We start from the raw sequence: 25,233 nt of genomic DNA, 5'->3' as shown, positions 1-25,233 counted from the left end.
CATCATCGTGGCCGAGGTGCTCCTGGCCGCCTCAATAAGGTTGGTCAGGAGCGCCTGGGCAGACATGGGGGCAGGGACAAAATTAGGAGTTACTCGACCAGGTCATTCTCTTTAGTCCTGCAGGCAGTCCTATTGCACCATCTTGTGCCGGGCAGGCAGGAGATGAGGATGGCTACCAGTCCTACTGCACCGTCTGCTGCCAGCCAAAGATATAAAAGATAGATGGAGTGGATCAAAACAAGAAATAGACCAGATTTGTTTTGTATTCATTTGCTTCTCCCTCCATGAAATCAATGGCCAACAGTCGTTTTGGTGAGGTCTGTCAGGGGCACCTTGAAAACTTTAATGGAGATTCAGTCCTGCCTGAAATAACTCCTCTCATCATGCTGCTGCCACCTTTCAGCTTCAGCCCTCTCTTCAGCCTGCCACCTCTCCTCCCGGTCATTTTGTGCTTTCCTGCACTCTGACATTGTCTGCCTCCACGCATTCGTCTGTGCTCTGTCAGTGTGGGAGGACAGCATGAGCTCAGAGAACATTTCATCGCAAGAGCATTTTTTTCGCCTTCTAATCTTCACTAGCCTCTGGGAAGGAGAAGATCCTGTGATCCTTGAAACACATGCAGCTGGTGGAGGGGAAAAAAAGGGACAGTGGTATTTAAAAAGACACATTTTATAGAACAGTGGGTACACTCTTTCACAGTAAACCTTGCTGTTAACATTACATACATAGCACATGTGCTTTTGTTACAAGGTCGCATTTTGCCTCCCTACACCGGGTGGCTAGCCCCTCCACCCTCCCTGTGGCTAACAGCGGGGAACATTTCTGTTCAGCCACAAGCAAACAGCCCAGAAGGAACGGGCACCTCTGAATGTCCCCTTAAGAAAAGCACCCTATTTCAACCAGGTGACCATGAATGATATCACTCTCCTGAGGATAACACAGAGATATAAAGAATGGATGTTGTTCGAACGCCAGCAAACATACACTGCAATGCTTTGTTCTACAATGATTCCCGAGTATGTGCTACGGGCCTGGAGTGGTAAAGTGTCCTACCATGGTGGATGGAAAAAGGCTGCCCTCCCCAGAAACCTTTTGCAAAGGCTTTGGGAGTACATCCAGGAGAGCTGCGAATGCCAGGGCAAATTAATCATTAAATGTGCTTGCTTTTAAACCATGTATACTATTTTAAAAGGTACACTCACCAGAGGTCCCTCCTCCACCTGGCGGGTCTGGGAGGCAGCCTTGGGTGGGTTTGGGGGCTACTGGCTCCAGGTTCAGGGTGAGAAACAGTTCCTGGTTGTCGGGAAAACTGGTTTCTCTGCTTGCTTGCTGTGAGCTATCTTCCTCGTCCCCAAAACCTGCTTCTGTGTTGCCTCCATCTCCATTGAAGGAGTCAAACAACATGGCTGGGGTAGTGGTGGCTGAAACCCCTAAAATGGCATGCAGCTCATCATAGAAGCAGCATGTTTGGGGCTCTGACCTGGAGCAGCCATTTGCCTCTCTGGTTTTCTGGTAGGCTTGCCTCAGCTCCTTAACTTTCACACAGCACTGCTTCAGGTCCCTGTTTTGGCCTCTGTCCTTCATGCCCTGGGAGATTTTGACAAAATGTTTTGGCATTTGAAAAACTGGAATGGAGTTCTGATAGCATGGATTCCTCTCCCCATACAGTGATCAGATCCTGTATCTCCCGTTCGGTCCATGCTGGAGCTCTTTTGTGATTCTGGGGGACTCCATCATGGTCAACTCTGCTGATGTGCTCTGCATGGTCACCTCTGCTGATGACCTCTGCACTCACCTGCAGCTTGCCACACTGGCCAAACAGGAAATTGAAATTCAAAATTCATGGGCCTTTTTCTGTCTACCTGGTCAGTGCATCTGAGTTGAGAGTGCTGTCCAGGGCTGTCACAACGGAGCACTCTGGGATAGCTCCCAGAGGCCAATACCATCTAATTGTGTCCACAGTACCCCAAATTAGACCCGGCAAGGCCGATTTCAGCACTAATCCCCTTGTCGGGGGTGGAGAAAGGAAATCGATTTTAAGAGCCCTTTAAGTTGAAAAAAAGGGCTTCGTCATGTGTACGGATGCAGGGTTAAATCGATTTAACGCTGCTAAATTCGATCTCAACTCCTAGTGTAGACCAGGGCTAAGCTAGTAAAGAATTTACTGGACAAAACCTTGTCCTCAACCAGACTCTACCTTGCAGCAGAAATGGATAACAATTATTTCTCTTTCCTTCCTTCTCTTGCACAGGGACAGTGATTTCTTAAAGTTACATTTTACTTGTCCTGTATTCACCAGGCATAATTTGTGTCCATATTTTTGCATGGAATTAATTATGGGTACAAATCTTTGTGTTTACACTGCACACATATATACCTGATTGTAGGTGAAAATCTGGTAGCTAGATGTGGAAGCAACCCAGAAGGAGAAAGACCTGGGTATATTGGTTGATCACAGGATGACTATGAGTTGCCAGTGTGATATGACTATGAAAAGGGCTAATGCAATCTTAGGATGCATCAAGCAAGTATTTCCAGTAGAGCTAGGGAAGTGTTATTACCATTAAACCAGGCACTCGTGAGATCTCACCTGGAATACTGTTTGCAATTCTGGTCTCCCGTGTATAAAAAAGATTATTTAAAACTGGAACAGGTGCAGAGAAGAATGAGGAACGGCTCAAAAAGTGTGGCTTGTTTAGCCTATCCTAAATGAAGGCTGAGGGGAGATATGATTGCTTTTTTAAAATACATCAGAGGGATAAATACCAGGGAGGGAGAGGGGTTATTTAAGTTAAGCACCAATGTTGACACAAAAACAAATAGATATAAACTGGCCATCAACAAGTTTAGGTTTGAAATTAAGCAAAGGTTTCTAACTGGCTAACCTAACTGGCTTCAAGAATGAGCTTGATTAGTTTGTGATGGGGGTGGTATGATGAAACTGCCTACAATGTCATGTAGCCGATCTGCGACTGCTAGTAGCAAATATCCCCAACAGCTGGAGATGGGACAATAGATGGGGAGAGCTCTGAGTTACTACAGAAAATTCTTTCCCAGGTGTCTTGCCGTTGTGTCTTGCCCTCATGCTCTGGGTTTAACTGATCACCATATTTGGGGTCGGGAAGGAATTTTCACCCAGGTCAGATTGGCAGAGACCCTGGGGTTTTTTGCCTTCCTCTGAGACATGGGTCACTTGCTGGTTTAAACTAGTGTAAATGGTGGATTCTCTGTAACTTGAAGTCTTTAAATTATGGTTTGAGGACTTCAGTAACTCAACTGGACATTATGGGTCTATTACAGGAGTGGGTGGGTGAGGTTCTATGGCCTGCAATGTGCAGAAGGTCAGACTAGATGATCATGATGGTCTTAAAGGTGGTCTTCTGGCCTTAAAGTCTATGAGCCTTTGAGATGTGTAATTCAAAAAGAAATTGTGCTTGTAATTTTTTTTTACAAGGAGAATTTGTACAAGGACATGTAAGGTAGCTGGGTCTCAGACCACAGAGATTGTTGATTGAAAATACCCTGTTTTCTAGTCCCTTTTCACTGCAAATTCATTCCATATTGTAACCCTTCTGCCCATCAGAGTTGGCAGCAACAAGGGCCAGGTTCAGTATCTAGGGGTTCCATTCCAATAACACAATGCAAAACCGGCTCAAGCCCCCACCCAGTGACCTGGGACAAATATATACCACCCCCGCTGGGAGCCTCCAGGAGGCAATACTTCCCCTCTTGCAAGCACAGAGTCTGAGTGTAGCAAAAGCCTTTTAATAACAGAGAGAAACAAGGTGGCATTATGTTGGGGAAACACCACCAACAGGATTCATAACACAACCCATGAGCCAAAACCCACCCCAAGCAAATTGGGCCATGTCGGAGTCCAGCAACCCAAAAGTCACTCAAAGTCCCAAAAGTCCAACAACCCAAAAGTCTCCGTCCCTGGTCAGTGCAGCCCCAGAGTTTGAAAGTTTATCTGCAGAGTTTTATCTCCCAACCTGGGTGTAAATTGGGTGGGGGTTAAGGGGCACCTTACGTGGTCCGAAGCCAACTGCTCCACCTCTCCATGGGGCTCCGCTCCACTCCACCCACCATCCCACAAATTGTTCTGCTCTGCCAACCATCCCATGAGCTGCTCTAGCTGTCTCGCAAACTGCTCTTCAGCCATCCCACAAGCCACTCCAGCCATCCCACAAAATGCTCCGCAATATATCCTCAAGCCCCCCGACTACTTAACACAACACTCAGTGATTTCAGCTCTTAGTAATTTTAGCTCTTCAGTGATTTCAGCTTGTAGTAGGGGAGTATCAGTGCTGATACACCATTAGCCCAAAGTGAATTCAGCTCAGCAGCCTGTAACTAGACTTCTAGGGAAATTAAAATTAGCTCTAATATTCCACAGTAGAGCAAGAAAAAAGGTGCAATTAGCATGAGGCACCCATACCACCAAGCATTAATACCCACCCCTAGCCTCTCTCTCAATTCACTGGGTTTTGGAACCCATGACCCTTGCCTAGCGAGTGCTGCTTAGTTGATGGTGAGTCCCTCCATCATAACAAAAGGCCAAGTACAGTCCCACTGTCCTTGATTCACATAATCAGGATAATAACAGCTTATTCTTCCTGCCCCAATAACAAAGAAACTGGGGCTCCTACAGCAGCCAAAGTGAACATCTAGGCGGGGTGGGTGTGCCTATGCAAATGAGATCAGCCCCTGAAGTTCTTTTCCACAACCCACCACAACTCGCCACCAGATGTCAGGGTAGAGTTCATCCTAACTCTGCTTACAATAGCAATGGATACATCAGATTATCTTTCTCAATAGTCCAAGAAGATTTTGGTCATCAAAAAAATTTCTCTTTAGAAATAGAGAAATCAGATCTAGCAATAGTTAATAAACTATACTAGGTTAATGCAAAATACTTTATTTTGTGTTATTCTCTGTTTGAAAGCTACTTAAATACATTGGTGTAATATGTACTCAGAATGCCAAATAATGCAGAATAAAGTTAGACACGGGTAAGAAATCTTAAAGCCCAAATTTTAACACATGCAGGCCTTCTATTGACTTGAGATCAGTAGTCGAATTCAGTAGCTCAAATTCAGCCCTGGTGTAAGAAAGCATAATTCCATCAACTGAATGAAGTTATGCCTGTTTACACCAAGGACAGAATTTGTCTTATGGAAGCGGGCATGAGTATGTGAAGACACAGTCTCTGGTCTCTGAAGCTTTCCTGCTTGTGAAATATGACATTGAAAAGAGTGACAATCTCCTGAATAGAGATTCATCATATTGCATTTACTGTGTTATCAATGGGAAATAGAAGAGGAATTTTAATAAGGAACAGAAATGGCATGAACCCAATCAAACCTGCTAACCGTACACATCAATAGTAAGCTTAATAGTTGGCTTAGTTTTAAACCTGCACCTCAGAAAAATGAGCCATGACAGTTTTAACAGCGAGTATAAAGTGCACTCTTGTGTTAACACAAACATTTAAAATATTTTTTTAGGAAATGACGTGTTCTGACATCTCGATTTTTTAAGTTTTGCCAAAAAGCTGACATTGGCTGCTTCACCTATAAAGAGCATTGTAAACTGATGTAACTGTGCATTGCACCTAAGGGATGGTAGGTGAGGGACTCTATTTCACAGGAGACTAGCATCGTTCTCATACTAGCTGTAGTTCAGCGGCTCTCAAACTGGGGGCCGGGACCCCTCAGGGCGTCAAGAGATTATTACCTGGGGGGCCGCGAGCTGCCAGCCTCCACCCCAATCCTGCTTCGCCTCCAGCATTTATAATGGTCTTAAATATATAAAAAAGTGTTTTTAATCTATAAGGGAGGGTCGCATTCAGAAGCTTGCTGTGTGAAAGGGGTCGCCAGTACAAAAGTTTGAGAACCACCGCTGTAGTTTATCCCAATGAAGGAGTCTGATTACTGCCAGTAGAAAAAAACAATAAATATCATCATTACAGAATCAACTAGATTGTATTACTGACCCTATATTTCTCTCCGACCCGTCCCACCAGAATCTCTTCTAAGCCATTAATAAAAACCCAAATTGAGGTTGTTTAATTAATTAACTGTTTAAGTATTATTTCATTAATTAACCAATGCTGACAGTTCCAGATACATCCAGATGGAACAAAACTGTTGTACTAGTGAATGTCCAGTACAACCCTAACCGTCAGTGCATTTGAATGGAACGCTGAACTCAGGAAAATGACTGTAAAATGGCACCTTCCTAATCTATGTATCTGCTCTTTGCATGTCTTTGGGTGATATCTGCTTGTTTTACTGCCAAAGTACTGTCAAGTTTTTACTGCTGCTCCTATTACAGAGTCAATATAGCAATGGGAAAGTTGGAAGTGCATGTGCAGGGCTCCCATTAAGGCACCTTTGTGTCCCACCCTCCAGATCATGAGGCTGCTTTGCACCAATCTGTTCCCCTAGCACGAGGAAGAACAGCCTGCAGGAGATACTTCAATAGATCTACAGTGATTTATGTCAGCAGAAGTGCTGCCCTCCTATGTTTAGTTTGTGATGCTAACAGGAAAAAAATATATTTTTACTTCAGCAAATCTCAAATATGGAGTAATCTAGGCAAAGTGGATGTAGTGAGACACTAGACATAGTCTATTCTATATAGTTATTTATACTATGCTCATCACCATAGTTTCTAGGTGCCTTCCAATAGTGCATTAGGCAACATGACTATGCCTCTTCCTTGTATTGTTTGTTCTCTCATCCTCTCTCCAGTGGGAGAAGCATGTACATGGGAGAATCTTGATTTGGTAGGTTGTGAGTTTTTTATTTAATATACATGTTGCTAAGTACTTATATTAGAGAAGGCAAGGTCAAAGAAATGCGCCTTGCCCTGGAAGCAGTGTGGGATGCCCTGGGAGAAAGATCTGTCTCCTGCACCGGTGAACTTTACCCTTATTGTGGAGAGTTTCAATGTCTCCGAGGATCACAGCTGTTGATCAGAGTCTTCATGCCAGAACTTTAGATGGTCTTTTAGATATCCTGAGTGCAGACCATGGGCTGCTGGAAGATAAAGACTGAGACCTTGAACTTGATTTGCAATTCTATGGGAAACCAGCGTAGAGAGCAGAGGACAGGTATGATGTGCTTGCAGTTGCCTGGGCTGCCGAGGAGACGTGCTGCAACATTCTGTACTAGTTGGAGTTTCCTAAGCAATGAAGGCTTCATGGCCAGGTCTACCACATTTCTGAAGTGCTTTTGTTCAGTGTCCCTGTTCTGAGGTTACTGGTACTTTAATATACACCAGGTTGTACAACCGGTGCAGCAGAGGAAGAGTAGCAAAGGGATTATGAGAATTTTTCTGCACTTCTTCCCAGCTTGGAGGTACAAGCCCTATTTTCATGGTAAAATTTTCAAAATGCTCAAAAGAATCAGTGTAAAGATTTCAGGGAAGGGGTGGGAAGAGGCAGGGCAGGGGCGGGACCTCACAGTGGGGGTGGGGCCAGGGTAGCAGGGGGGCAGGGTGGTCAGCGGTGCGGCCCTTGGGCCAATGTACTAGTCCTCATGTGGGCCTCATGGTCATTTGAGTTTGAGATCCCTGGCCTACACAATTGCTCCTTCCTCTTGCTTCTAATTTCTTTTGCTAAATTCTGTTGATAGCAACAGGAAACAAATAGAAAACAGTGGCTCCCCTTGCGTTCAAAGGGGGTAGATGTGTGACACATGGGTATGTCTACACTGCATAGAAAAACCAGCGATGCCAAGTCTGAGAGCCTGGGTCAATTGACTTGGGCTCGTGGGGCTCAGAATAGCAGTATAGATGTTCCCACTCAGGCTGGAGCCTAGGCTCTGAAATCCAGTGTAGGGGGTAAGTCTCAGAGCCTGGACTCCAGCCAGAGTGAGATCATCTACATTGCTACTTTTAGCCCTGCAGCCCCAACCCTGAAAGCCCGCATCACTTAACCCAGGCTGTGGGCCTTGGTGCTGCTGGTTTTCCTTTGCAGTGTCGACGTACCCAGATGCCGCATTTGGGACCTTAATGCATATCTCTGCATCATATCAGAACATCTGGAATTTGTAAAACCCTGTGCTGCATGACAGCTCTTTAAAATGTGCCTCTTTTTTAAAATTTATCAATGTCTATAATTGTGTATTAGGTTTTTAGAGGAGACCATTAACAGTTTCACCAAAAGACTTTGACCAGCAAGAATGGCAAAGCACTCTTGTTCACATCATGCTATCTTCAAATGACGTTTTTGAAAGCACAGAACCAGTGAAAGCTCATATAATGTGTTTATTGAGATGGATAATCAATACAACATGGCATTTTCAATGAGAAATAAGCATGTCTCATATGGTGGCAGCAGAGAGAAATATGCCATTTGACTGAAATATATACTGTAGTCACTCTTCAAGACAGACAAGCAATAAAACAGAAGAGAACTTCCTAATGGAAATGGGAACATAAATATGGGTAAAAGTACTTTCAAATTCACACACCTCCAGCCAATGTGTTCTTGATTTAAAGTATAGACCACATTTAATAATATTGTCAGATGTAATAAATTGTGAAAGATTTAATACCAATTTGTTACATGTAACATATTTTAAATAGCACTTAATGATATTTTTATTTATGCAAGGCTGAGTGAAATGTAGAACTGGCCTTCCTTTTGGCAGCTGCAGCCACAGCAAGAGTTAGAAGTATGAATACAAATCAAGAGCAAAGAAGGCCTCTGATGGGAACCTTCCTGCCTGGAGATCTAAATCTGTTCAAATGTATCCAAGTCCAATTAAACTAATAGTGCTGCAGTTCTGGCACAAGTGCAGCGAGCACCTTTTCGTTTGTTCTTTTTAAGTACTGAAATGATCCACCTCCTAATACAATACAACTGTCACACTGTCTGAGTGGCTCACAACTGTAGTGCCCATCTCAGGGCAGAAAACAAAGGCAGACACCCCCAAACTGATGGTATGTTCTATAATTAGATTTCACCAAGCCAGTAACAAATGCGAACTCCTGGATCACTATACCAGTCTTACCAAGGAGTCACAGACAGTCCCCTTAGACTCTCCAGTCTAGCTTGCCACCTAGGCAAACTGAACTTTGTGATGACGGTCACTTAAACCAAAAATCACACTATATCAGGTTGCTCCCAGTCCCAGACTCCTTGAAAGAGATCTTTCACTTACCTCAGATCAATTGGTTCTCTGGATCTTACACCACAGACAAAGCTGGCAGCCAATTCTGTAGTTAACTAACCATAGATTTATTAGCTAAAAAGGAAAGGAAAATTACTGAGAGGTGAAAGCAGGTAAAATGTATGTACAGACGAATCACAGTTTGTAACTCCCATGGTGGCACTGATGTAATAAACTGCCAGTTTCCCAAAAGTCTTTCAGGGCTACCTGGAATAACTCTAGGTATCTCCAACATCTCGTTCAGTTTTTCTGCCCTCTTAGAATCCAAACAGTCCAGAGATGAAGGATCTTTCTTGAATCCATATTTATAACTTCTGACAGTGTCTCTACCCATGTGGGCTTTTCCTTTGATGACAATGGGTGAGGAATGCACTTTGACCTCCAGTCATTTGTTTTGGAATTAGCACCTTTTCTGATAAAGTTGTTCATTAGCATTTCCCAAGGTTTCTTGCATGTCTGATGAGTTATTTAGTTACAGGGGTATTTGCAATGTAAACGTTTGCTATTACATTATAACAGGAACAAATAAGTTAAAACAATGCATGTAACATCCCATTAGTTTTATGAAGTTTAAACACCCAAAACACTAATTGCTTTGATCTATACTAACACAAAAGTGAATTGACCTGAATATACTCTGACATGACCCAGTCTGCCAGTGTTCACAACAACCATACTCTGAATGGGATACTGATTTGTGTCTCAGTCGTTTGGAGCTGGAAATACATTATTTTGATCCAGACCAGGCATCTCCACAAAGGATTACAAGCAGAAACTGTTTTCTCATTTCAGAAACTAAATAGGACATTGAAGTGAGGTGCCATGGAATTAGAAAGGAGTCTTATCTATCTAAAACTGAGAAATTAAAAGGAGGAGAGAAGGTTGCTAAGGTTGCTAAGGAGCGAGGTGTTTAAAGAGTTCTTTTTTCTTTATTTTTTTTTAGTGCTCCTAAATGAAAAGCAGCCCTGAACCAGCCATAAAAATATGATAAATATGATGTTTATTTTTAAATTGTTTAAGAAGACTGAAATAGTTACTATCTAATTATATATTTTTAATATTTTCTATTGAAATATGCTTTGAATGGTATATGTACAAAGTTGATCTACTTTCCAATATATTGAATTGCAATAATTTATTTTGTACAGCTATAGGTATTGTAATAGTATACTAAGCAGAAGCAAAGACACATGGTAACATATAGGGTTACTAACTAAGTTCTTAAACTGATGAAACTACAGTGTGCCATGGTGCTGTTCACGCAACAAAAGTGGAAAGTTTGGTAGGATTTCAGGTGAAATTTCTAGTGTTCCATTCAAAATGAATAGGAAACTATGAGTTCCTTCCAGAGCCCCTCTGCTTTTAAGTGAGACCCAAGGGAATGGAGGAATAAAAATGCATATAGACTTTGGAAGAACCAATGACATTCTCTGAGTTTTTCAACAAACCTGGTTATCTATGTGGTTCTCTGCAAAAAGTAACAATAAGAGACCTGTTCTCTCTTTAAATTCTCCATGCAAATGTATTGGATCCAATTCAGTCCTGGTATTAGTGGGCACAACCAGGGGCGGCTCTACCAATTTTGCTGCCCCAAGCAGTCGCCGCCGAATTGCTGCCGCAGGACATGGACTGCCGCCCCATTCTGAATGCCACCCCAAGCACCTGCTTGGAAAACTGGTGCCTGGAGCCGGCCCTGGGCACAACTAATTGTGGTGAAGACAGTGAAATAACTCCAGGTTTACATCTGACCCATAGATTTTTAACAGAGAACATATCAGGTGTTTAACAGGGCTGTGCCAGTAGTCGGCACAGAAACCAAACCTGGCTCCAAATCAGAACCCCATTATCCTAAGCATGTTTCCGTTTGTTGGGGAGGCAGGACCTTAGTTTATTTCCACGTGAAACATGATTACAGACCATGTTACAACAACATTTAAAACCATGCCGTCAGGTTGGTTGATAGCATGACTTCTGTTAGCACAGTGATTTAAAAAAAATCCTCCCTCCAGATTGGATACAGAAACTGCTAAACCTGTGGTAGCCACAGTCACATTGCAATACGGTAGACCCACGTTTGACAATCAAATTTGAAAACAGCTGTAGCACCTACAGTTCTGCTTCTAGTGTCCACAACTTAAATTAAACACTATTTTGGAGGGTATTAGAGGTCCAGTGTCTTAGATTTCTTGTTTCCAATGTCAGAGACTTTTCTGTTGTAATTTAGAGCTACTGAGAGAAGATATGTAGTTGAGAATTGTTTAATATTTTAAAATATGCCTCAAACAAACAAATAACAAACAAAAGTCAGACTTATTTTAAAAGCCTAATTATGCAGCATCCACAGACCATGCCACATTTCCAGCTTTACATAGGATTAACGTACCCAACGCCTGTTTCTCCAGGGGGTGAAGAAGATGGATCCTTTTGTGGACTGAGTCACGAGTCAGGGTTAGGCTGGTCTTATGATTAAGATGCTGACAGGGACTCAGAACATCTGGCATCAGTTCCCAGCTCTGTTACAGACTTCCTGTATGACCATAGACAAGTCACTTCGGTCCTGATTGAGGGCGGCACTTAAGCACCTGCTTAACTTCAAACTTTGAGATCAATGAGATTTAAGCACATGCTAAAAGTTAAGCACCTGTTAAGTGCTTTGCTATATTGTGGCCCCTATTCTTTCTGCCCCTCAGCTCCCTATCTGTAAAATAGGGAGTAGAATGCTTCTTTTCTCCTTTCTAGATTGTAAACTCTTCACTGTGTCTCACTATCTGTTTGTCCAGTGCCTAGCCCAACGGCCTATCTCAACTGGGGCCTCCAGGTCCCACTGTAATACAGATAATAATGGAACAATGGGATGCTAAAATACACAGGCTGCCTTTTGAATGCTGACAGTGAGGCTAAAACTATTTAACCAAAATAAATAATGTGGATAGAAGGGATGGAAAGTCAAATGGCATCTACAGAATCCAGGCTGGCAATGCATGGGCACTGCTGAGGAGTTGGGAAAGCTTTCCAAGTTGTTTCTAAAGAATTGTGTGGTGTTTGAATGGTGGACTGACTGACTATCAGCTGAACCAGACATGTGGGAATCTCTGCATATTGCGGGTGCCAGTAAAAAAAAAAAAACGTTGGGGAGGGCCTTCTATAATTTTTAGATCCTCAAGCTCGAGTTAGATTTTGAGATGATGCAGAGAGACCTCATTTTGGATGCTGAGTCAAATGCATTGTACATTGACTGAGGGCAATATGTTCTGATGACGCAGAAGCCAACAACAGCATTGTAGGAAAAAAACATAATCACATTATCCAAAACAAACAAAAAACAGAAGATCTTTATTGCAACCAGAGAGAAGAAATTAATAATAGTAGACTCCCTTTTCCTGTGATCTGTGTGTAGCTACTTAGGCAAGATGGGGCTCTTACAACAGGCTAGTTTGGAGAAAAATGTATTTGCAAATCTGCTTTATGCAGCTAAACTCCAGATGAATTATAATAGCATAATATGTATTTTTGAGGCTCATTTCCCTCCTTCCTTGAAAATAATTTAGAAAATGAATTTGTACCACATTCTAGATGAGGACATAGACAAGTGATGTTTATAAAGCATTGCTGTATTGTTTTTTCCACATTCTCTTTGGGCTGAAACCTTAAATGACATTATATAAATATCTGTTTGTTGGGTCTGCATTCCTCGCATCTGATTTGCAGTATTTTCTGATATTTAGTTCTACTGATCCTCCAGATAAGAGATAGTGGAACCTAGAAAATTATTTGTAGTGAAGAATTTACCCAGTAAAAGTACCCCTTTCATCAGTTTGTGAATGATTCACGAACAGAATTTGATTGTTATGATGCATTTGTTCAGAACTGTTCATCAATCATGCTATGCAAACCTATTATTATGGAAGCGGAGATGTTATGGTTTTGGACTGGCGTCTCCCAGGTAGACAGCCCAGGAACTAGGAAAAAGGACAGAACAGAGTGTTCCGAAGCATCTAGTATTCAAAAAGGAATAGAACTTTCTAAAGCACTTGTAGACCCAAGTGGGACACTGTAATGGAAACAGCTGTTCCTTAGTGGCAGGGCAGTGGTGACTGAACTGAGATTTCCGGAGTAGCGTATGTCCAATTGTGACCACCTTTGTTTAAAATCAACAGTGTTTATGTACACAGTCTAAATAGTATATGTCCTTAGTGTAAATAAAATGCACTGGGCCTCTCTTGATATCACTGACTTCTGCAACAATAGAAACTGACCTAACACGAGGCCTCAAAATCGTCGAACAGGCAACAATATTTTGGCTTACCATTTATTTGTGAACTCTTCAACTACATCTTTGACTATTTGCTACATCCCTGGCATGTGAATGGCCTCCTAAGTCACATGGCATGTCTTGTTTCTACTCCCTGATTGGACAACTGAAACATTATACGGAGGGGGTGAGTACATCTGGCTCAAAGAGGAAATAAGCATCTGTGCAAATAATATTGTTTGCGTGTGAATACAGGTATTCACACAGAGAACAACTATTGATTGCCCAACTGTTTGGGCAAGCAGAAATCCATGTGCACAAATGTTTGTGGAAAAAGGACCACAAACATGAAGAAGTGAAGAAAGTGAAGAAAAAGGACCACAAACATGGCTGAACCAAACAGCTTTTCAGAGTTTCAACAACTGCTCACGAATGTTTTCCAGTATTTGCCCTTCTCTCATTTGAATTTATTTGAAAGTTACTGACCAGACACATATTTTATTATTTTTGACCTGATTCTGCAGCCCTTAATCATGCGAGTAGCCCCATTAATTTCAAAGGGCTACTTGCATAAGGGGGTTGCATATTTTGCATCACTCCAAATGCCTAAAAGAAGTTTGAAAAAGGAGACCACTTAAACTGTACTATTTCTATGGACGTGCTTTATAGCTGAAAATTGTCTATTGTTTCCATTAGTTAGCCTAGATAAAATGACCTGCTGGTAAATGTTTCAAGGACTAGATCATAGGGGGAAAAAAACTAAAGACATATTTGAGTTTACAGAGATACCTAATTTTCCATCACTTAATGAGTATCTTCTTTATCTTACAACTTATGTTATTCATCAAGTAATTCATGACACTATTTACTGGAAAGTAATGGCTCCATTTACCAGAAAGCTAGTTTAATCTGCTACTCATTGTTTTTCATCCATTAAATAAAACTGACCTTTCATCTTTAGCATTGTGCTTCCAATGAAGACTTGCCAGAGAAACTAAAAATCTGTCTCATCAGACAGCTGCAAGGCATCCTGCATAAGTAAAGAGTGCCGGTATCACCATCACCACATTCAGTGATGAATGAGTCCATTTCACATAACCGCAAAGCTGGCAGTGTTTTCACAAAGCCAACAGCATACAAATGAATGAAAGAGGCTTGTGTCCTGTTTGGAGGATCATTGCAGAGACAATTTACAATGACTTAGAAATTGAAACTTTCCAGGGCAGCGTAATAAACACGTGCAAATCTGAGATTTGCCCTGGAAAGGTTGAACAGGATCATGGATTAGGCATTCCCCCACAGAATGGTCCTTGCATGTTTTTTCTAAGGGTCTGTAGCGGGGTGGACACCCGCTTGGGCCCAGAGCGGTTTAAGATAGCCCTGGGACAGGGCTGGGGCAGGAGAAGAGCTGGGCTGATTGGCAGAGCAGCCACAGCCAGGGGTCACGCCCCAAACAGACCCAGCGGGCCTTATAAAAGCCGGGGAAGCCAGGAGTAGAAGAGCACTCTCTCTCTAGCTCTGAGAGGGAGGGACCTGGCTGCAGAGACCTGAATAGAGGACCTAATTTGGAGCAGGGCTGGGGAAATGCCAAGGGAGCTCTGGCCTAGGAAAGCTGCAGGCCTGGGAAGGCCTTTTAGGTATGGGGGTTGCAGGGGCAGCCATGAGTAGGCAGAGGCAGCAGGTCCAAACCTAACCTTGCCTGTGATGAGTGGCTCATACTGCAGTCTGCCCCAGGTGCGGGGGCTAGCTGGTGACTGGCAGGAGCCTACGACTGAGGTGAGGTAGGGATAGTGGGTGGGGGGTTCCCCTGGGAGGGGGAGACCCAGAACTGTGGGGTACTGCCAGGGGGCAGCACCCAGTGAAAGGAGCACTGGATTCTGGGAAGGACATGGGCGCCAGCAGCCAGGCGAGACACTGGCCTGAAGAGGATGCTAATTCCCTGAGATGACCTGCAGGAGGTGCCACCAGTGAGTCTGTGTCTGGTTACAGGGCCAAATCCCTTGAGATCCTTACTCACTCCTGACGCAGGCTAAGGTTGATAGGTCAGATTATCCACAGTCCTGCATCAAGTGAATACCAAATAAGTGTAAAACTCTGCCAAGCAGAATGGTAATATCTTATACTTGCCTGGCTATGCAAGGTGATGAGCCACATTCCCCAGTGTCTAATGTGTGCTTTCCCTGCAGCAGGACGGAAAGTAGTTTTGTTATGCATTTTTTTAGCAGAACTCCCTATTGATTACATTTGAGAGTTCTGCTAAAATGGATGGATGGCATCATATGGCCTGCAAGTTTCCCTCATGTAAATTGTCCCAGCGACAGAATGCGAGTCTGTCAGGTGGAACAGAAAAAATGAAGTGATATCAAACCGGGCCTGATCCACAGCCCACTGAAATCAATGGGAAGATCTCAGTGATTTCAGCTAAGTTTGAATCCAGTTCAAAGTGAGCAGGGCTTAAGATCTGTAAAAACCTTCGCAGTTGCCTAGTGAGCATGCTCAGAAGTAATTTTCATAACTTGTAACTTTCATGTTACCTAATTTTTTCCCCCTAAACCATACAAACATTTCTCACTATGGGCTATTGACAGGCATAGTTTCAGTGCCAGCTGTACTCAAAGAGTGGTTAGAATATTTCGCAATGGGAAAAGTGAGGGGTTTTTCCCCCCCCCCCGTTCCTCCATAAATCAAAAACATGGATTTGCTGAAACAAGAAACCTCCAAACCTTTAGGCAGAGATAAAGCATGGGAATTCTCAGTCTAAAAGGTAAATATTTTGGAAAGTTATGAGTGTTTAAAAATAAGGGCTTACAAGTAAATTGTCTTGTAATCTAAACTATAGCAGACATAACCAGTGCCTGAGATAAATGAGGGAGACTTATTCGCTACATTGCATTGCAGAAAAGATCACAAGATGAAAATTCTCATGAAAAATGGAGGTGATGTATTTAACGTGGAGGGGTCTATAGATTTAGTTTCATCATCATCATAATAATATGCATTATTTGCACAGTATATTGTTCATAAAGGGAGTCTACCAATGAAAACTGGTGTTCATTATCTTTACAGTAGCCAAATCTGTAGCTAGAGAATGGGTGGAAATAATCTGCTACCAGGAAAGAGGTGCATGTCTTTTAGACTTTAAATTATTTGATTGTAAGCTCATTGGTGCAGAGCTTGTTTGTATAGCCCTTAGCACACTGGGACCCTGACAGACTGAGGCCTCTGGGTGCTACCACAATATAAATGTTAAATTAATAATTTCTCTGTGAAAGTTTATAAATCATGCAAGTTAGTGCGTTGATACTGGTGGTCAAATGTGCTTCAGGAGGAATGCTGCTCAAATGCAGGGATCAGGAAGGATGTCTTTTCCCCCTTGTTGTTATACTGTTGCACAATGGCTAGGTGCATTATGGTGGGGGGTATTTTGTTTTCCACTAACTCATCATGTCTTGACCATTGCTGGTGGTGGTTGCTCAAATACAGTAGACGAACCCCAATGGTCTAAGCCACTATGACAGTTCTGATGATCCTAATATGGAAAAATAAGGGTCCAGATTCTGCAGTAAGATCTGTTCACTTTGTTTCATTCAGGCAATGCAGCACGGCCCACTGTCTGCAAACAACCTGCAGAGAATTCCTCTTGTGGAGGAGAATAGCCTGCTTTGATAAAGATAACTAAGAGAGCGGTTCTGGCTCCTGCCCCAGCTGTCCCCTTAGACCACTATCAGAGGAAGAAGTGTGGTAGGGTGGACCAGGATTGTGGTGGAGCAGAGTCCCACCACTTCTGTTCTTCACTGACATCGTGTTGTTTATGGACCTGTCACCAGCAGCATAGAGCAGCGCCTGGGCTGCTCTAATAATGCTGAGGCCAGGCAGCATGGATTCCAGGAGCTGTAATCAGCTTCTTGATGCCCCTGCACTACCTTCCCTTCTCTGCACCAAGCAGAGCTTGGATGCAGTGGAGACTGTAGCCCATTTTATGCCGCTAACAATGGCTTGGTCAAGAGGGTCTTTTCATCAGTGTGCTGGAACTGACCCTGCGGCTGTGGATTAACATATCCTAAAAAATGAAACTGTCTTACAGCTTTAATGGGCTTGTTCTCAAAGGTGGATTGGTAAAGTTAATAAATGCATAATATATACTGGTATACTTAACAGCTGATCAGACTTGCACATTTAAAAAAATTGCTATCTTCCGTCTTGGCCTCATTTTAACCAATGTACTTTTGCCCCAACAGGGTTTGAAGATATAGACTGTTTGAACTCTAACATTCATTAAAAGATTTCTTTTCAAATAAAGCACTAGTGACAGCAAAGTTAGAAACGCGTAGACTCAAATGTTTCAGAAATTACTTACGTTTATTATTTCCATTTTTATAGTGTCCTAAGTAAATATTTTATTAGCCCACAAGCGCACAGCTCGGGACTTGATATTTTAATTTGCACAGGGAAATACAAAACCCTTCTTTCTTCAACTGTCCAGAGACACATAGTCTGATTATTAGTGTTCAGGGAGTGTTTTGAGTAATGTTTATTTCGTTGCTTAGCTCATTATAACTATTTGTTTTGGGGCATTTTCAAACTTTTTAATTAAAGTGGAGAGAGCATCTGGGTAGTCCTATATGGTATAAAGTATGTGCACACTTAACCTACTGTATTATATATGAATATTTAATAGGATTTTTAAAAAAATAATTGTATGTACAATTAGTGACTCTTTGCACAAGATTTACATTAAGTGGTTTTAATTTATAATAACAGTTCTGTCTAATCAAGCACACCCTTCCATAGGATTTGGAGAGTAAACTCTTCTAAAGCATGTCACTCTCACATAGTGGCTATTCTTCCTGCATTTGGACAGTCTCAAATGAATTGCTAATTCTTCAGCATCTCACCATGATTAAAATACGTTAGAGCAGTACATATTAAAATATGTGTAACTTTCTCCTTTTTTGTCCCATGAATTTCCAAGGGTTGCGTAGTATCTTTAGCATTTTCCTAACATATGGACATTAGACAATATTTGAAAACATGGCTATTTTCAAGTCCATTTGAGATTAGCCCATATATAAGTAAACTTGAAAACCCAGTTTTCTGTTTGGAAAAACTCTTTCCATTTGTCTTCTATGTCCAGTTTATACACACATACACACTTCACAATGTCAGCCTGATTCTCCACTGTTGTACATTTTCTATAGTGATTTGCATCTGTGGAAAGTGAGTGCAGAGTGGAACAAATTCAGAACAGTAGGTTTTACATTCCCTTTGCACAGTTGCAAAAGCTTGCACAACTCGCAATGCAGTACAGACACAAACTCTTTATGGGCCAGATCCTCAGCTGCTGTAAATGGGTGTAGCCCATTTGAAGTCAATGGGACTAGACTGATTTGCACTATGATGTAGGCTTTACACCAAAGGTGGGCAACATGCAGCCCGTCAGGGTAATCAGCTGGCAGGCTGCGACACAGTTTGTTTACATTGACTGTCCGCAGACATGGTCACCTGCAACTCCCAGTGGCCGCGGTTTGCCGTTCCCAGCCAATGGAAGCTATGGGTGGCCGTGCCTGTGGACGCTCGATGTAAACAAACTGTCTCGCAGCCCATCAGCGGATTACGCTGGTGGGATGCGTGTGGGCTACAGGTTGCCCACCACTGCTTTACACTGTTGTAACTTCATTGACTTCAGTGAAATTATTCCTGATTTACGTCAACGTTACTGAGATCAGAATGCAAACCAATGAATTGATGCTCACTTATTTTGCTCACTAGATGAAGCAAAATTGTTTTTACAGTATATATGTATTCATAACATGTATCTCTTGAAGTGCTAATTTCCTATGATATGCACAGTCCTGCAGGATGCTGAGTGCCCCCCACCCCATCCCAGTGAAGATTATGTCAGGGGCGGGATGCTTGGTTCTTTCAGAAATGGCTCAGCAACTCATAGAATCTGGCCTTTAGGGCTTGTCTATGTGGCAAGTTATTGCACGACAAGCCAGGGTGTAAATCTACTGTATACCAGTTTGCCCGTGTGGACACAGCTACAGTTCACTGAGAGTCCCGGGGTGTGGCTTGGCGTTTAGAAGCACATGTTAATCTTAATGTGAGACAGAATAATTTGTTCTCTACAGTCCTCTCAGACATGTAATCAGTTGGGAGATGTTTTGCAATGTTTGACTTTTTTACACACATTTACTAATGAAAAGATCCCAGTGCAGTGTTGAGCACTCAAGAAATTTACATTGATTCAGCACAGCCTCAGAGGATTTTGGTATCATTTTTATATATATAGGCAGCTTGTACCAATATAATGCTGCTCCCCTATGTTTAATTCTACTAAAGGGGCAGATCAGCATTCTGAATGTTCAGAACATATCCAGGGTGAGCCTCTCAGCAGGCATAAACTGAGGAATAGATATGAAAATAAAGTGTGAATTTGTTAATCTTCCGGACCCATTCTGAAGCCCATGTATTTTTTCCCTTTAGGGAAGAAGTGAGTGAAGGGATATATAAACTATTAAGAGGCTTTATCATTGGGCTTGTGCTGTATATGGAGTGTGTGTGCATGATTCATTTTTTCTTTATTTTCATAAAGAACCAAACGATGAAAAGTACAAAAAGGTAAATGACTTACAGTTTGTATGGTTCCAGAGACCACATGGTTTATGGGATCGCTAATAGAATTATGCAATTTTAAAACTTGTCACAGCTGCAAGACCAGACCAGACCAAACCAGATAATACTTCATAGACGTGATACTGTCTGTTTTTTAAAAACAACTAAACACACTCAGAGTATGTGATAGCTGCTTACTGATATACAAATATATTAATTATATTAAGGTCATCTGTTGAACCTAGGATTTCACCAAAGCTAGCAGAATACCATTCATCTCCCACAATAACCTAAAAATTTCCAAAACCAACCTGTTTTAGGAGCACTGTGGTAAAAGCCACAGAACAGGTGCTTCTGGACTTCCACTGGTACCATAACAGTTGGAGGAAATGCCATGTGTGGATACTACAGCAAGGATTTTCCATGGGAGCATGCTGCATGGTTGCAAAGGTAAATGGCACAATCAGTGCTTAGGTTAATTATTTGTACCTAGAGCAGTGAACTGGGGTAGATGAGCCTTATAAATTTCAGCAGTAACCACTCTCCATCACGTACTATATTCTGGACAATGTAGCCAACTGGATCTCACGATGCTAAAATGCACTGTGCAATGAGGGCAACAGACAAATCTGCTCCTCATTAATATTTCTCTTCTTGTTTTTACTCAGACAATTCACCGGCAGATACTTTGGTCCTTAGCTATCTTGAAAGGAAGCACAAGCAAACTACTAATTTAATCAGTGTAACAGTATATCTGCAGAACTTCAAGAGCAACATCTCTGACTTTTGCATTGGCCCCAGTCCTGCAATTGGAACTGGGAGGGAAGAGCTAGGTACCCATGTGGGATTCCCATTGACTTCGGTAGGGTTCTGCACAGGTGCAGGGGTCTGCCCAGGCAGCAATGATGGCAGGATGAGAGTTGTGTGCACGCTGATATTGCCATTTTTGCAAAACCAGCTCATTTTCATCCTGCATTTTTCTTGTACAGACAACTGAATATGCTGCATCAACATCAGCCTCAAGACTTCATGGGACTTTACCTGTGCACACACATCCAGAGCCCCACTAAAAAGTGCCTTCTTAGGACCTTTATTCAGTGTCCTGCTGTGTTCTTTCAAACATCCAGCAAAGCGTGTCTAGTAAACAGGTCTGTTCGCCATCGTGCTGTTCTGCTGGTATTTTACTTATGCCACATTCCCATTGTACATGTATCATAATTGTTTCATAATGCTGTAAAAATTGGCTAGTGTAATCAACAATGCTGGAGTGCATTAAGTACAATCTTTTTGAAATGTACTAAGATATTAGTTCCATATGATAAAATGCATAAAATACAATGTCGATGCCAATGGCATTAGGAAAATGGGCTCTTCTCCACTTACCTAGATACTGGAAAGATACACAAGTTATTAGCTTTATATCAAAATAATGATCTCCTGAGGCACTGCTGAAGGATTTAGGACCTGGGTAAACATGAATAAGTAATATATAAAGAGAAACACACACTGGGAGAAACTTTCAAGCATTCTTAGTGCAAGTCTACACTATAGGGCTAATCTGACCTATCTTACGCAACTCCAGCTACGTGAATAATGTAGCTGGATTCGACGTACCTTAGGTCGACTTATTGCGGTGTCTACACTGCGCTGGGTCAATGGGAGAAATGCTCCCGTTGACTCACCTTACTCTTCTTGTTCCGGTGGAGTATCAGGGTCAACAGGAGAGCGATCAGTTGTCAATTTAGTGGGTCTTCATTAGACCCGCTAAATCGACCCCCAGGGGATCAATGCACAGCATTGATCCCCTGGTAAGTGAAGACAAGCCCTGAGATTTAGAAGGGTAAAGACAGAGAGAAAGGTACACAGCACTTTCATATAGTGACCATTCACCCTCACTGAAGATAGATCTGCCTTACTCAGGAACATCCAGATCTGAACTTCTCCAGTATTAGGATCTGTTCAAATATGGGGTTCCAGTTTGAGTCCATCTCTATTCACGATACTTTGAATTATTCACTAATGTTGAGGAGGAGAATCTGTGGGACAGTGTGGGCTTAGGTACCCTTAAAATGCTACAGCAACAGCACTGCAGCGCTTCAGTGTAGACACTACTTATGCTGATGGGAGGGGATCCCCCGTCGGCATAGGTAATCCACCTCCCTGAGAGATGGTAGCTAGGTCAACAGAGAGCTTCTTCCATCAATCTAGTGCTGTCTACAGGGAGACGTAGGTCAGTTTAACTGTGCTGCTCGGGCGTGTGGATTTTTCACACTCCTGCACAATGTGGTTAAACTGACCTAATTTTCTAGTACAGACCAGGCCTAAGAGGGAATACCTAGGTCCATACTATACCTGGCCTGGTACAGGTGTGCCAGCAGGATGAGATGGTGCCTCCATGTCTGTTCTCCTGTTTGGGGCCAGCCACCATGGGTCTCAGGAGTGCAGGCACAGTGTGAAGCTAACATTGCATGTATACAGATCTTCCCAAAGGGCAGGGTGAGGACAGTTTCATATCCTGTCCTCAGGCAGCAGAGCTATCCAGGGACACTTGGGAGTGCATGGCAGGCAGTGCCATTTTAGTAAATGGAGCATTGTCTTTGAGAGGCAAATTACGATGTGTGTGCTGTTGAGCCAGCTGGAGCTCTCAAAATAGAATATGAACTGTATAAAGATAACTCCATGAAAACACTACTGGAAATCCAAATACTTATCTAATCTCTACATTTGGCAACCTGCGCTGCATTACTGATTGCTCAAACTGGTGAAGTAGAGTATGACTTTTACATCCCAAGGAAAGTTAGCCAAGAAAAAGAGTACCATTTAGTTCAGAGGAAAGAAAGATGTTCATACACTTTTATATTTTAAATGACTCCAGTCGAGAGCTTGGAAAATTAAAAGGGCACATGGCCAAAAATAGCTCAATGTAGTTCTACTGAATGTAGGCTAAATAAGGATCAGCCCTATCTAACTTCTCAGAGGTACATTAACCAGAGACACTGTATAAAGTTCCAAAACTATCAGATGCCTAAAAGGGATTAGGGGATAACTAAAGTGAAGAAAACCAATTTATTCATAATGTGAAACAACAGCTTATAGAGACTAATGCAAGACAGTTCTATGGGAGACAGACACACAGGAAATGCAAGTCCATTTGTTTAGAGAGGAGGGGGAAATAGCTTCAAGTTGAATATGGCTGGATAAAACACTCCACCCTAAATTGAAACTATTTCCAGGTGTATAACTTAATTGGGGAAAGGCCATTCTAATCTGCTGTCAGAAAAAAATAATAAAGCGAACTATAAACTTTTCCCCAACAAATAGTAACCCACCCGTAGGGGGAGCTAAGCAGCACATGTGCATTTATTCAGCCTGAAAAATGACGACAATGGCACATTAAGGTTGAGAACAGAGCCCACAAGGTTGCTTTGCTTTCTGTCCCCTTCCCTTTTACTCCACTCTCTCTTGATCCGAGGCTCTCTTTGGTCTGTGTGCCCACCTTTCTTTTACCCACAGTCTACAGGCCAGCTTCTTAGCTGGTATACATTGGCTTTTATTATTTATACCTGTTGAGGATCAGACTCTTTTGCTCTTCTGTAGACACATTACAACAGGGTCTTTTGCAGAGCTATGCACCAAATGTCACACTTCACAATTTTTGGTTCACAGAATTTGCATGAAAATTTTCAGTTTCTCATTATGTCCCATCTCGGAGATTTGCTTTAATTTCCATGTCGACAAAAGGACTACTTTTGCATTGAAAGACTTCAAAAATGCCAATTTTCAGATGTTTTCTAAGTGAAAGCCATTCCTCCCCCCCCAACAATGGGAAAAAATTCACTTGTTTTTGCTTGTGAAAACTGGCCCATTTTCACTGGAAAATTGATCTGGTTTTACTGAAAACTAAACTAAAAGCCCACGGAACTCATCAAAATTTGCCACAAAATGGGGCCATTTTTTAGTTGTTCTGAAATGTGCAAGGAACAGAAATACGATTCGCTTTGCATTTCATAGAGAATAGGTTTTGCATTACAAGTTCAAATGCCAAGAAACAACGGGACACTGCTGGGAAATATTTATTTTGAAGATACAAGTGAAGCAGGCAAAGGTACAGAAACATTTCTACAAGACAGCAGGGTACAAAGACTGAAAGAAAGGCAAACTTGCTATATCACAGACATTGACACTTTGAATGATGTCCAGTCTCTATACGGTTGCTCACGTACTTGGATACATTGCATTTGGGTTGCCTGTACCTACTTATTTATCATAACATTTTCTTTTCTTACTAGACAATGTTTTCTTAATTTACTTTCCTTTGTAGTCTTTGTTAAACTAAAAGTCAATGAAAACACTGAAAAATAAATATTTCCTATGCTGAGCTCAATCCTCACCCTCATGAAAGTCAGTGCCCAAATGACCAGTCCTGCCTCTGTGGAAGACACACTAACCATAGTAGGGGCTCAATCCTCCTCCTGCTGCAGTAGTAGTAAAACTTCCAGTGAGATCAGTGGTACAGAATCAGGCCATAAGTCATCACATTATGTCTTCAAATGCCCATGCATCAATGTTTGTGTTTCAGTGAGTGTTGTGTTACACCAGTTCCTGGGTATCTGGTGTCACACTCACACAGCCTCTCGTTTTTTCCTAGGCCAGGTGCCCTCTGACTTTGGGCAGTACTTCCCTTTCCTGCGCAGGAGAGATTGCAGAGCTGTCTGCTGGCTGGCTGTTGCACTGTGGGGAAAGGCAGCACCCAGTAAGGAGCCAACAATGTAAACAAAAACAGTTTTTCAAATTACCACTAGCAAATAAATAAAAAACTACATTGTCAAGCTGAGATCCAATATACCTGCTCCTTCTTGCCTGCCTTCCATTTCTAATGCACCTCTCACCTGGCATATATGATGTAGGAATTTGTTTGGCCAAATGATAAGATCTTGTAAATAGACATCACCAGAGAGTGTAATCCTAATCCTTCCTACAGCATTGCTTCTGATCCACAATGCAAGCAGGGTATGGGACCACAGCTTGAATGTTCAAACACATATACAGCAGCACTATGATCTCATAAACATGAAAACAAAGTTTATGCATGTAATGCACCAGACTAAATGATTTATAGCTAGGACTAATTATCAGAAATATTGTGAAAGGCGGAAGGGAAGCTATATGTGGCACAGACATTTA

The 25,233-nt window shown here is 42.2% G+C and overlaps 1 long non-coding RNA gene across 1 annotated transcript in view; it reads left to right on the top strand.

Annotated features, from left to right (window-relative positions):
• The window catches only part of LOC140906492 (uncharacterized), a 385,847-nt gene that overhangs the window by 349,138 nt on the left and 11,476 nt on the right, over positions 1–25,233 (top strand). The window lies entirely within an intron of this gene.

This window comes from Lepidochelys kempii, chromosome 2, assembly GCF_965140265.1.
Source record: "Lepidochelys kempii isolate rLepKem1 chromosome 2, rLepKem1.hap2, whole genome shotgun sequence".
Classification (NCBI taxonomy): domain Eukaryota; kingdom Metazoa; phylum Chordata; order Testudines; family Cheloniidae; genus Lepidochelys; species Lepidochelys kempii.
The sequence above is the reverse complement of the archived record's forward strand: the minus strand, read 5'-3'. Positions and strand labels throughout refer to the sequence as shown.